The sequence below is a fragment of the Tachypleus tridentatus genome, chromosome 6, assembly GCF_004210375.1.
Source record: "Tachypleus tridentatus isolate NWPU-2018 chromosome 6, ASM421037v1, whole genome shotgun sequence".
In the NCBI taxonomy this organism is placed as follows: Eukaryota; Metazoa; Arthropoda; class Merostomata; order Xiphosura; family Limulidae; genus Tachypleus; species Tachypleus tridentatus.
In genome coordinates, this window is record NC_134830.1 from 168,444,605 (window position 1) to 168,458,798 (window position 14,194).

General features: G+C 34.2%; 1 pseudogene across 1 annotated transcript in view; it reads right to left on the bottom strand.

The window, feature by feature from the left end:
- LOC143254408 (NACHT and WD repeat domain-containing protein 2-like) overlaps positions 1 to 14,194 on the bottom strand; it is a 178,468-nt pseudogene that overhangs the window by 45,086 nt on the left and 119,188 nt on the right. The window contains exons 9-10 of the transcript XR_013030185.1: positions 13,552 to 13,755; positions 571 to 1,425 (exon numbers count right to left, since the gene is read on the bottom strand). The product of XR_013030185.1 is annotated as an NACHT and WD repeat domain-containing protein 2-like (transcript). The remainder of the gene's footprint in view (positions 1 to 570; positions 1,426 to 13,551; positions 13,756 to 14,194) is intronic.

The following is a 14,194-nucleotide window of genomic DNA, read 5'->3' on the forward strand; positions in this document are numbered from 1 at the left end:
ATGTTTTCTACACCAGTTGATATTTAATAAATCTTACTTAACTTATTAGCAAAACATTAAGGAAAGTTAAACCGTTGTTGATTTGTAATGCATTTATCTATATATTACCAAAGTTAAAATTGTATGGTAGTATAACCTTAATAAGCTTATGTATACGTACTAGTCGTAACATTATCTATGTCGAAATTTCAATTTTGGATTAACTAAGACTCTGTGATAATGTTTACTTCAGTATATATAAAAAAAAAGTCCCTCAGTGGCAGAGCGTTATGTCCACGGACTTACAACGCTAGAAACCGGGTTTCGATAATCGTAGTAAGTAGCGCACAGATAGTCCATTGTGTAGCTTTGTGCTTTCAAACACACAATCAAATATTATTGTACATAGGACTTATACTAAAATTGTGTAAATGATTGAAAGATTTATTAAAAAGAGATATATCAAAACACTTTATGATAAACGTTTCACTTTTAAGTGTAAGTTTCAGATACATACATACAATATTTTGATGAGAAAGCGTGTACATCATAACAATAAAGTAACGTTAACACCTCCCAGTGACAACTTACTAAGTTCTTGTTTGATGCCAAACCAGTCCATGAATGAAAATTCTACTCTTTGCTCATCACCTTGAATACTGACTGGTCCCTGGACCTCAGAAGCTGTTAGAAGTTCTAGTATTTCCGGTTCCCTTAGTCCGTAATGTGTGCATGTTAGATAAGACGCTATTTTTCTTAATGTGCTTCCTCCATATTGGATTTCCAATCTGTTTAGAACTCTGTTAATCAGGTCTTTTAATGTTTGTGGCACGTCATTATCCATGACGTTATGTGACGACGTCCACCGCCTGGCTTCGTAAGAGAGAAGTTTTACATACAGGGGAGAAAAGGACTGTCCAGTGAATCTTTCTTTAAAGTCTGCCATTGATCCACTGTTAACATGTGTTTGTTGTCTTTGAGATTTGATTGGACCATGCTAACGGCAGCTGTGGGACTGAGTAGCGAGATATGAACGAAGCTGTCTCCGGTTGTAATACGAGACTTAAGTAGGCAGAGAACAGTTTCATTCTCTTTAGCTACCGAACAGATGATATGTACATTTGCTGGAAGGTTCCAAGGAAGCCATCCCAAGATGGCCGCTTGATTATTAGGTGGACATCTGAGGTCATGCAGATTGTCGAGAACGATAACCAGGTCGCTGGTGGTGGTTTCGACGAGTTTAAGTAGATCCTGAAACCAGATACTCAATTTTCCAAGTTCAAAGCTGTAATGGTTTGGAGTGACATCAAAACCAAACACAAGGCTAATATGTAGACATAAGTTCCTCAGTAATTCAGACGTGTATGTAGAAATGAGGCTCTTCCCAACATGGCGGACTATCCTGACTACGTCACTTCCAAGCCACTCTGGACAGTACATCAGGACCTGGACGAAACAAGGAACATTGCCTTTATTAGTTTATCTATCCATCAATGGATTTTAGGCAAACCTCCATAATATTAGATGAGTATAAGACATTTGTAATTTAATATTATAAATGATTTGGCAGAAAATTTTCGACACAAGTTTAATATGATTCATCAACATAATTACTTATACTATTTACAATCATACCGACATGAGAGAAGGCTTTTCTATACAGATATGCAGGAACGTTTTAAAAGACTGGCTCCAGTTGCTACGTTTCATAAAAAAAATGGTTGTTTTACAAACTAAAGCGACATGGGACTATCTGCCATGCCCACGTGACTGTGAAAGTTACGTGTACTGTTATCAATATTATACATTCAGATGGAATCGTCCTCTACTGGTACAACGGTAAGTCTACGGATTTACAAAATTAGGGGTTCGATTCCTTTCGATGGACTCAGCAGATAGCCCGATGTTGTTCTGCTGTAAGAAAAACACACACAAGTGAGATCGAATGTCATCTGAAGCTGAACAACGTTAAGACGTATTGCACACGTTTGAATAGAAAAAATAAAGATTAGATTTCCAAGTTTTTTTCTCTGCCTAATGTATTCTTCACATGAAAATTATGAGATCATTTTTTCACCGCCATAAAAAACAACAACTTGTTACTAACTTTGAGAAACATGTTTTGTTTGAATCAGAAGTTTAAAAGTGATAGCGGAAAGGAAAGCAATCCTTACAGATATCAGTGAAACAGATGAACAAACAGGAAAGTTAATTTGTTCGAGTATTTTTACAAGAAACGTGAAACGAGACTGTTGTGAATAAGTCTATTTAAAAGCACAGAATTTTCGCTTCTGCAATAAAAACAAGAAATGTTTATTTCTTGTTGAATACAAACATCCACAACGAATCCTAAATATTAGTGTTATGAGCTCAATAAGAAATTAAGGATATGTAAATAAAATCTTGAGACTTGAAGTAATTTTAAATCAAGACCACACAGAGATTAGTTGGAAATATACAAAAATACATCACATAATTCGTACCAAGACCACATAAAGAAACTGGTTAGAAACATGCAAAAAGAGACGTCACATGATTTTAGACCAAGGTCACAGAGAAGGCGGTTGAAAAAATACAAAAAGATATCACGCAATTTCACGCCAAGATCATACAGAAACCGGATGGATAGATATAAACAAAATAGGGTATCACACTTAATGCTCATGAATAACGATTGAAAAATAGTAGAAAAAACTTAGAAGTTTTTCACATAGCCTTTGAATGGCTAATATAAGTTAGATTTGTGTTCCTACGTTTTATAGAACATTTCTTATAAGTGACAGCATTCTTTCACTAACACGCCAATGACATATACATGTTGTTAAGATTCTTGCTATCGTGATTTTGTTTTCAAGTTTTGATAACCACATAATGTAATCGCATTTACAGATGACACAAACTTTGAAGAAAGCCTAAAAAAATAGTTCTGGCATTTTATATATTCATGCGGTTGAATTGCAATAAAAATTTAAAAATTTTGTATTTAAACTTTAAGTTCATCATTGAAATGGATAAGTTTAACAAGAATCAATTATAAGCAGGCACTTTTATAAACTCATTAATTCTCATATCACCCAAGCCATATCCAAAACATGAACACCAATTACACAGGCCTGCGATGGTTTTACATGTTTCACTGTAATTCCCGTATGCCAAATCCGAAAATGATGTCCATTTCTCTCCATCACGTATAAGTTATTCGGCAAACGTAATAAAGCAATAAAGATAAGTTTTGAGACTAAGAAACGTAGATTTCACTAAAAACATATCGGTATGAATGACATCAATGTTCCTTCCTTATCTTCAGGCCCGGCATGGCCAGGTGGCTAAGGCACTCGACTCGTAATCTGAGGGCTGCGGGTTCGAATTCCCGTTACACGAAACAGGCTCGCTCTTTTAGCCGTGAGGGCGTTATAATGTAACGGTCAATTTCACTATTCGTTGGTAAAAGAGTAGCCCAAGAGTCGGCGGTGGGTGGTGATGACTAGCTGCCTTCCCTCTAGTCTTACACTGCTAAATTAGAGACGGCTAGCGCAGATAGCCCTATTGTAGCTTTGCGCGAAATTCAAAACCAAATTAATTCCTATCTTCAAGTTCGTTTGTATTGAAGTTTACGTGATTGAAAAAAAAAGAATATTATTTTCAAAATATGTAGAATTCGTTATTAAAACCAAAACAATTTTTGTGAAGTTCAATTTCGCAGACCTGTTTTTTTTTTCCAAAAGAGTCCTAGATTGCTAGTGGTAAAAAAAAATTAAAGAACTCGAAAAGGTTTTTTTATAAGGTTATTATCCAGACGGCGTTATAAATAAAGTTTCTTACTGAATTGTTTGCCATGCAACCATGGAAGCTACTATAGAATTGATATCTTATAATTACCGATGGACATCCAAACCAATTAATATATTCTCAATAAAGTTTCAAAATCCTTTTTAACTCACCATATACTAATCTAACTTCATTTAGGTGTGGGAATAATATTATTGTATTGATTTATTATTCTATATTCCAGAAAGAACAAACTGCTTAATTAGAATATTTAGTTTCTTTGAAGGATGTTTGTTTGTTTGTTTGTTTAAAGAATTTCGCGCAAAGCTACTCGAGAGCTATCTGTGCTAGCCGTCCCTTCTTTAGCAGTGTAAGACTAGAGGGAAGGCAGCTAGTCATCATTAACCACCGCCAACTCTGGGCTACTCTTTTACCAACGAATAGTGGGATTGACCGTCACATTATAACGCCCCACGGCTAAAAGGGCAAGCATGTTTGGTGCGACTGGTATTCGAACCCGTGATCCTCGGATTACGAGTCGAACGTCTTAACACGCTTGTCCATGACAGGCCCTTTTGTGAAGGTAAATTGACAAAACAATATGTGACGTAGTGATCTAATGCATTCTTCAATTAACAGTACTATTTGCTATGGACTCCACTTTCGCCTATTAAAATCACCTAAAACACAATAAGTATTATATACACAAAATTACAACAAAGAGCGAAACTGTATTTCTCTGATTTGCTGACCTCATCTGTGCTAATAAATCTCAAATAAGCGAAATTTCAGTTCGCAGCAAAGGTCGCTATTAATCAAATAATGCATTAGATCTTAGATTGTATTTTAAATTTTGACTTTGGTAATAAGAAAATCTGTATTACTTTATATTTAACAATACTAGTAGTAACAATCGTACCTCTACATGTTGCGGGTTCAGATCCCTGTCGCACTGAACATGCTTGTCCTTTCAGCCACGGGGATTACAATGTAACGGTCAATCCCACTATTCGTTGTTGAAAAAGTGGACCAAGAGTTGGCGGTGGGTGGTGATGACTAGGTGCCTTCCTTCTAGTCTTACACTGCTAAACTAGGGACGGCTAGCGCAGATAGCCCTCGAGTAGCTTTGCTCGAAATTCAAAAACAAAAACAAACAAACTTCTGCATGTAGGTTTCAGATATGTTTCAATTATGTTAAAAGCAATAAAATAAGAAAGACTAAACTTCATCTAACGGCTCAGCGAGAAGTTTAAGAACTTACAATGCTAAGACTAGACGTAGTTTTTGAAGAGGGCAGGGTGCACATGACTTATTTTGCCATTTTGTGCTTAACAACAAACAGAAACAGAATAATAAGAAAGTCTTATTTGTTTTACTTAAAGTCGTGATTTTTTTTTATCTTGTGCATATATTCGAATTTATCATAGCGTTAAATATAAGAGCGAACTCAAAATCTTTATTATCTGGACCGAACTGCATACTTTACATTAGGTTATTTCAAACGTATTGGTAACAATAAAATAATTTATTTCGAACAAAATAATATTATTTTACTCATTTTCCTTAAACTTTGTTGGTTTGTTTGATTTTAATTTCGCGGAAAGATACATGAGGGCTATCTGCGATAGCCGTCCCTGATTTAGCAGAGTAAGATTAGAGGGAAGGCAGTTAGTCATCGCCACCAACCGCAAACTCTTGGACTACTATTTTACCAATGAATCTTGGGATTTACCGTCACACTATAATGCCCCCACAGCTGAAAGAGCGAACATGTTTGATGTGATGGGGATTCGAACCCCCGATCTTCGCATTACCAGTTGAGTGTCTTAACCACCTGGTCATGCCGGGCTTTACATTGTTGGAAGGCCATTATTTTATGGAAAGTATTTCATTTGAAATTTTCCGTTTATTAAAACGGAAAACTAGATGTTTTGAAGAAAGATCATTAGAATGATCACAGATCATTAGAAAAACAAAACAAAATAAGGATTATTGTCACTTAAATACCTGATTCTCGCTCATTTTACTACTTTCTCAAAAATTAATCATGTATATATACCCGTGACGTGTACAATTACTGCTAGATTAGAAATATTGTTTCATATAATCATATACAAATCTCCATAAACTAAAGAGAGTATTTTACGATCTTTTACCATAAAATGCAAAATGTGAAACTTTTTATTTATGATATTGTTGTTTTTTCCTAACATTCCATTGTCACAACTTGAGTAACATTAAAGTTGACGTCTGTTACCACCTTTCCAGTGACTAAATAGTAAGTCTTAGTTAGTTAGCTGGTTTGGTGTTTATGGCACGAAGAAACAAGGCTATCTGCGCCAAGTCTCAGCTTACAATGCTAAATACCAGGTTTAGATACCTATTGAAGGCAGAGTAGAGAGATTCCTTCACGTAGTTTTGCTCTTAACAACAGAGTAAACAGAGAAACATTTATTACTTTCTATTTGACCAAAAACACCAATTTATCGGTATGGAACCAGTGACGAAGACGTCATACATTTGATCAATTCGAATGCAACCTTTAGAAACCGGTCGAAGAAAATGCAACAAGAAAAATGAAATCCCAGAAACAAGATTAACTTTATGATGCTAAATAAAAACACGAAATTCTTCAGTTTTATCCCTGGCAATTTGAACATATACTAGTTTCAGAACGACTGTTGTATTAAATAAAGCACTTCCCATTCATTTGTACGACGCGAACAATGTCGTCATGGCTGCTAATGCCTCGAGCTACATATTGAGCGTGGAATCAAAGTTCACGTCTTTTCAATAACGCTTTCACCATGAAAAAAGGATTCGTGCGTTAATAAGCAGTTGATGAAAACATAAGATAAAATAGAGTAATATGAATGTCTTACGGACATTCAAGCAATGTCTGATACAGTAATATGAATATCTCATGGACATTCAAGCAATGTCTAATATAGTAATATGAATATCTTACAGGATTTTAAGCAATGTCTAATATAGTAATATCAATATTTTAAGGACATTCAAGAAACATCTAATGTAATAATGTCATTATTCTACGGACATTCAAGTAACGTCTAATATATTAATATCAATATTCTACGGACATTCAAGTTTTGTCTAATATAGTAATATCAATATTCAAAGTACATTTAAGCAACACCTAGTATAATAATGCCATTATTCTACGTACCTTCAAACGACATCTTATACAATAATGTCATAATCCTACGGACATTCAAGTAACTTCTAATATAATAATATCAGTATCCTACGAACATAACAAGTAACGTCTGTAACCGATTTACTATTGTATATCTATTTTAAACTCGATGCTTGTTTCAGTTAAATATATATTTAGTTATGCTTGTAACCCATACTGTAGAATTCCCGCCTATTCACTAAAATTATAGAAGATTCTCGAGTGTAAGAATCAACAATTTGTGCCTTTACGAAAACACTAGTCGGTAATATTGTTGTGTAGGCTGAAATTTCTAGAAACTCTCCTCGTGCCTATAATCGTAACCAACGCGCCACGTCAAAATGCAGCATATATTATTGGTTTGCTATATTTGGTATACTATAAACCTGAAACTTATAACTGTGATTAACGCTTATTAATCGGACGTTAGTATTTTTATGAAGACATTATGTCATTACAGCGGTGAAAAACTCACGTGAGATCAGCAAAGAGTTCGCTCCCCGTTAAGTGAATTGTACAGATATTAAACTCGAAATTCATTCACTCATCGTGAATCATCGATAGGATATCAAGGAAGATTCAGATCGGATAGAAGACTCAGTATTGCTTGTAAGTTTGTAAAGATTTTGCATACAAATAATTATTTGTAATAAATAAATTTGCATATCAAAATATATTAAGAAAGAAAACTGTGCTAATCAATCTTGTTGGCAAATATCATAAGTTTATAAAACATATTGACATTTAATTTACCATTAACTTTAAATTATCATTTAACTCAATTTAAGGCTATTTCAAGCTGATAACGGCAAACACATAAATATATATATATATTTTTCACTACAGGAACACTTTTGTTTCAATACCCTATAACTGGAGAATGAGAAAAATATGCAACAAAATACAACACTTTTGTCTATTCATTGAGGATGTAATGTTTTGTGTTCCTGTTTGTTTGTTTTAATTTCGTGCAAAGCTACACGAGGGCTATCTGTGCTAGCCGTCCCTAATTTAGTAGTGTAAGACTAGAGGGAAGGCAACTAATCATCACCACTCACTGTCAACTCTTGTGCTACTCTTTTACCAACGAATAGTGGGATTGACCGTCACATTATAACGCCCCCATGGTTGAAAGGTCGACATGTTTGGTATCACGGTAATCCAAACCCGTCCGTGACCCTTAAATTACGAGTCAAATGCCTTAACCACGTAGCCACTTGTGTTCCTGAGGTTTATACTGCAACGTAGGTATGGCATCATCAAAATGTTTATTTCGTCAATTTTGGTGAATCTTCAACGAGGCTGAGCCTGGATGGCTAGGTAGTTAGAGTGCTTGACACCTGGATGGCTAGGTAGTTAGAGTGCTTGAAACGTGGATGGCTAGGTAGTTAGAGTGCTCGACTCGCATTCTGCGGATTTGAATCCCTGTCTCACCCAATACGCCTTCAACCGTGAAGGTGTTATGACATGACAATCAATTCCTCTATTCATTGGTAAAAGAGCAGCTCAAAAGTTGCCTTCTCTCCAGTCTTTTACCCCTAAATTAGAATCGGCTAGTGTAGTTTTGCTCAAAATTCAAACCATTCTTTCAACGATTCGAAATATCCTGATCTTCTGTTGAGAACTGTTTATTTCCGGATTTCATAACACTACTCGTGTTTTCGTGTTTAAATATTAAAAACGGTTTGTTTATTTGTTTGAACTTAAGCACAAAACTAATTTGGCTGTCTGTGCTCTACCCATCATGGGTATCGAAACCCGGTTTCGTTGAAAGTTTCTGGTTCTATAGAACGTCGCACACAACTAAATTATTTTTATTCATAAATAGTAATTATATTCATGCGAGTTTGGGGCACATGTGCTGAATATTTCAATGATTGGGACGTGAATAATATATATTGTTTCTTGGCGCGTAGCATTAGCTACATTTTATACGCCTGAGGCAAGATGCTAGAAATTTCAGCTTGCACAACAATACTAACGATACAGCGGCGCTTACATATACAGTGTTAATTCATACAATCGATAATATTTTACAAATTTAGTGAATAGGCAGGAATTTCGCTATACAGATTTAACAGTATAAGTTATGTACATTTCTAAGTGCAAATTTAACGTACACAAACATTGACATTAAAACAGATATATAATAATAAATCAGTCACGACGTGAAGAGAAATTCAATATTTTGAATAGTTTTAAACGCATTTTCTGACTGAGTTCGAAAAGAAATTCCCATCTTGCACTAAAGATCAATGATTCACATAATTTCACGAACGATATTATAATAAAACGCTTCTGCTTCACATCACTGAGCTGAAATTGAGTGCTTGCAGTTGAATACGTCGTTATGGAAGCTTTACGACATGCGCATAAGTGTTCTTTGGAATGATTGATATGCCGTACACTACGAAATAAATTTCTTCATAAATAATATTTCTATTCATGCGAGCTTTGGGTGTGTGTGGTGAATCATTCAGTGATCGGTAGTCACCTGAATAGATTAATCATGGCTGAGATATTTTATAGTGCGAGCCAAAAGCTCAGAGCTTTCGAATTTTATCATATTTATTTATTTTTCTTTGATGCATTTTCACGCCATAAGCCTAACTTAATCAATGAAGCTATTTCCACAGCCCGCTACTGTTTTCGACTTCATCACACTACTACACACAACGTTATTAAGTAACGCGTCAACTGTCTTGATGCACAGAAAGGGATAAGTGAAACTGCTAATCAATATTGTTGAAGTAGAATGGATTATGATCTCGTGGCACAAAGGATTTTCATCATTCTATATTATTTTGTGTTGAACACAAAGTTCAAAAGCAACTATTTTGGTGATTGCGTTGTCCTTCTAAATATGGCCCTAAATTAAAAATATTAAAGAAAACATGTTTCGAAGCTTTCGGGGGGGGGTATTAAAGTAGAAGATAAAATTGAATGGAGAAGGCTGAGGGGGTGTTACTAAGTGGGTGCTAAGTGCGATCTGAAAGCAATTTAAGGTAGTAGATAAGGTTCATACAAACTATATTTAACCAAAACGAAACATTGAAGCTGGAAACGATGAAAGAGAACTGAATAACGTTTAAATGGAAATTGTAACCGAGGAAACATAAATTACTGCAAAATTAAAGTTATTCTTCTGTATTGATTCTAGACATTCATACTACAGAGGGTTAAATTTGTTATATTAAAACAGTTTTGGAGCTTTATTATGTTGCTACTATCCGAGTCTCCACGTCAAGTTATGTTTTTTTCTGACGGCCGTACCTTCTTTTGTTTGTCATTAAGCATAGTGCTACCCAAAGGGTGTCTGTGCTGTGCCAACCATGGCTAACGAAATCTCATTTTTTTCATTATAAACCCACATATTTACTGCTGATCCTGAGAGAGAACACAAAACATTTTGACAATAGCCATGCAGTGTAGTTCCCATTGCAAAATGATCTGTCGTAAATCTGTCATGTCTGAAGCATACTATACCGCTCTGTTTGCTTTACTTAATCCAATTAGTGTGCGAAGATGATGACTTCTCAACAGATCAATTGCACATACTCTGATTGGTGCTGCGTCCGACGACTTGACTGGTATGTCTTCGTATGAAATAATACAATATCCATTTCATTTTCCAGCTTCTTGAGGTATGCAAGAGTTAGACTGGAGGCATGATTTAAGGCCTGATATTGGCTACCTCTTTCTCTGTTGGTCACTTTTCTATATGGAGTTCCTTCTTGATCATGTTGCATATCATTGCTCCAGGAACGTGGATAGCTGTTGTAACTGGTGTTTACGTTCGTTTCTTTTCACTTGTTGACAACAGGTTAGTTATTGATTGTTGTAGTTTAACTTTGTAATGGTCCTGGGCTCCCATGTTGATCCATATTTCTTTGTTTTACAGTGTTTTAAAGTATAAAAATATCCTCTCTAGTAAATTTTAAATGCTGATATGAGCATACAGTTTTTGATCTGGAATGGTTGTTACATACTCTCTACACAATTGATAAGTGGCATCATACGGTATTGCGTTGTCCTTGCTCAATATGCTTCTAAATTAACATATTAAGAACAACAGCTTTCGAAGCTTCTAGGGGACATTAAAGTACAAGAAAGCTGAGTGTTGTTATTAAGTTATTAGAAGAACGTCAAGCAATCTCAAAAGGTACTTTTGACATATATCGTTTGACCTCGTCTTTATATTAGTTGTAGTTGTCAGTTAACCTGCAGATTTGCATGTTCAAAATCATTTAAATACAGCGCACGCAATCTTTTGAAAATTTCTGGTTTTGATTTAAGGTAGAAACAAGTGTTTTATGGTACTAAAATGGTAATCTATGCCTGTTTTGTCTTTCTACATTCAGAGTTTTCGCAGTTAGTTGTGTATAACTAGCGTCTAGTTTTAAAGGTATTAGTACTTTCATAAACTCAAAATAATAATAACTTACTGTAAACTGAGGAATAAGAAATATAATTTGATGAAGAAATGCTTAAAATATTTACAAAATAAATATATGCTTAAATTTAGTTAATTAAACTCTGTAAAGCGTTTTCTGTGGGAACTATTTGTTCATGTGGAATAATTTTTAAACGTAATGTCAGTTTTACTGATCAGTGAGAACCGGACGTGTTATGATGGTTAGATATAACAAAATGAATCTACGTGTCCAAGGATCGTCCCTCTTTGCCACAAAGTTGCACTCTGCACTCTTGGACCTAGTATCCTACTATGAAACATAGATGTTTATTTTCTATCACCCTGGAAAAATATAAAACATATGTATGTGTGTAACGTTTTCCATATTGATGAAATACGGAAAACACACTTTTTAACATATCGTAAAACATACAACATCTAATGTGAAACACCTAATGCCAGTTTATACTGTACTGTGACATATTATTCTCTTAGCTTAAATGACTACATTTAATTCTTTATTTTCTAGTTGTTAAAATTTACACAGTTTCTCACAGTCCATGACTCACTACGTTAGAAAATACACAGTTGTCTATAATATATTAAGGTCAAACACAGGCCACCTAGTTGAAGAAAGTTCAAGTATTTTGAAAAATACTGATGTGAAACTTGTTTTGTGAGATATTCGCTCAAAGCTAAGCAAGGGCTATCTCTGATAGACGAATATTTCATTTGACCAGATAGACTGGAGGATATTTCGCTAGTTAATAACATTTATCTTAAATTTTAACCAAGTATTGGGATTTGATCTTCACTCTTATAACACATCAATGGACCCAAAGTGAGTGACGTAACATCTGTCCGTAATAACTGGACTCAAACGTTGATCCCACAGATCGATAGTCCGACACGCTAACCATTAGGCCACGTTTGACACAGATTTGGAATACAAATATACATTTCCTAAAGATACTATACGACAACGAATTCCTCGGATCGATAAATGTCAAAACAATCTTGGAAAAAGAAAGAAGTAAAGCCATGGACTTTCTGGACTGAATATTTCTCTTCATTATCACAGTATAGAATTTCATACACATTTTCAGATTAACAATATAACATCAGCACAACCATTAAACGCGTGAAAACATTCTTGTGTTAAAGGTTAATATCGTTAAAATGTAGAAAGCCTTATACACGTTCATAATTTTATTAGGACATATCTTCAGTATAAGAATACTGATAAATATCCTTATATTAATGATATAATTTCATTATAACAATACGCATCTGATAAACATCCTTAAATTAAAGATATAACTTAAGTACAACAACAGACAGTCTGATAAACACCCTTAAATTAAAGATATAACTTAAGTATAACAACTGACAGTCTGATAAACACCCTTAAATTAAAGATATAACTTAAGTGTAACAACAGACAGTCTGATAAACACCCTTAAATTAAAGATATAACTTAAGTATAACAACAGACAACTCTATAAACACCTTTAGATTAACAATATAACTTCAGTATAATTATAGACAGTCTGAAAAACACCTTTAAATTAACGATATAACTTAAGTATAACAACAGACAGCTCTATAAACACCTTTAGATTAACAATATAACTTCAGTATAATTATAGACAGTCTGAAAAACACCTTTAAATTAACGATATAACTTAAGTATAACAACAGACAGCTCTATAAACACCTTTAAATTAACAATATAACTTCAGTATAATTATAGACAGTCTGAAAAACACCTTTAAATTAAAGATATAACTTAAGTATAACAACAGACAGCTCTATAAACACCTTTAGATTAACAATATAACTTCAGTATAATTATAGACAGTCTGAAAAACACCTTTAAATTAAAGATATAACTTAAGTATAACAACAGACAGTCTGATAAACACCTTTAAATTAATGATCTAACTTTATTATAACTATAGACAGTGTAATAAATACCTTTAAGTTAATGATATATTTTCACTATAGACTGTCTGTTGGATACTTTTTATTTATCTAATTGTATGAAATATTTTCAGAGCAAGAGTGAAAACAATATATACCCAAAGACATTCAAATGTTGACCTATGTTACTAGAGAAATTAGACAAAAAGTTGCGACCATTGAGAAAGACCTGAAACAACAAAGAAACAAGTAGAGGTCGTGAACAACATACCTGAGAGAGAAGAGTGGACTTTCCTGAACCATTATTACCACACACAATGATTGGAGTGTGTCGTATTCGGTCCTCGTCCAGTAACATGAGTTGTTGGATTTGGAGTACAGGTCCACAGTCGCTGGCTAGAGACTGAGAGACGCCTAGAGCGTGCAGGGTGTGGTAAGCGTTAACCAGGTGAGCATGAGACTCCAGTACCACTTCCTTTCGTGAAAAGTGAGTTACGTCAAACACTTCCTTGTGAGACTTTTTACACTTTAGTTAGGTTAAACACTTTATCATGAGATTATTTAGACTTTAGTTAGATTAAACACTTTATCATGAGACTATTTAGACTTTAGTTAGATTAAACACTTTATCACAGAATTATTTAGACTTTAGTTAGGTTAAACACTTTATCATGAGACTATTTAGACTTTAGTTAGTTAAACACTTTATCACAGAATTATCTAGGCTTTAGTTAAGTTAAACACTTTATCACAGAATTATCTAGACTTTAGTTAGGTTAAACGCTTTATCATGAGACTATTTAGACTTTAGTTAGATTAAACACTTTATCACAGAATTATCTAGACTTTAGTTAGGTTAAACACTTTATCACAGAGACTATTTAGACTTTAGTTAGATTAAACACTTTATCACA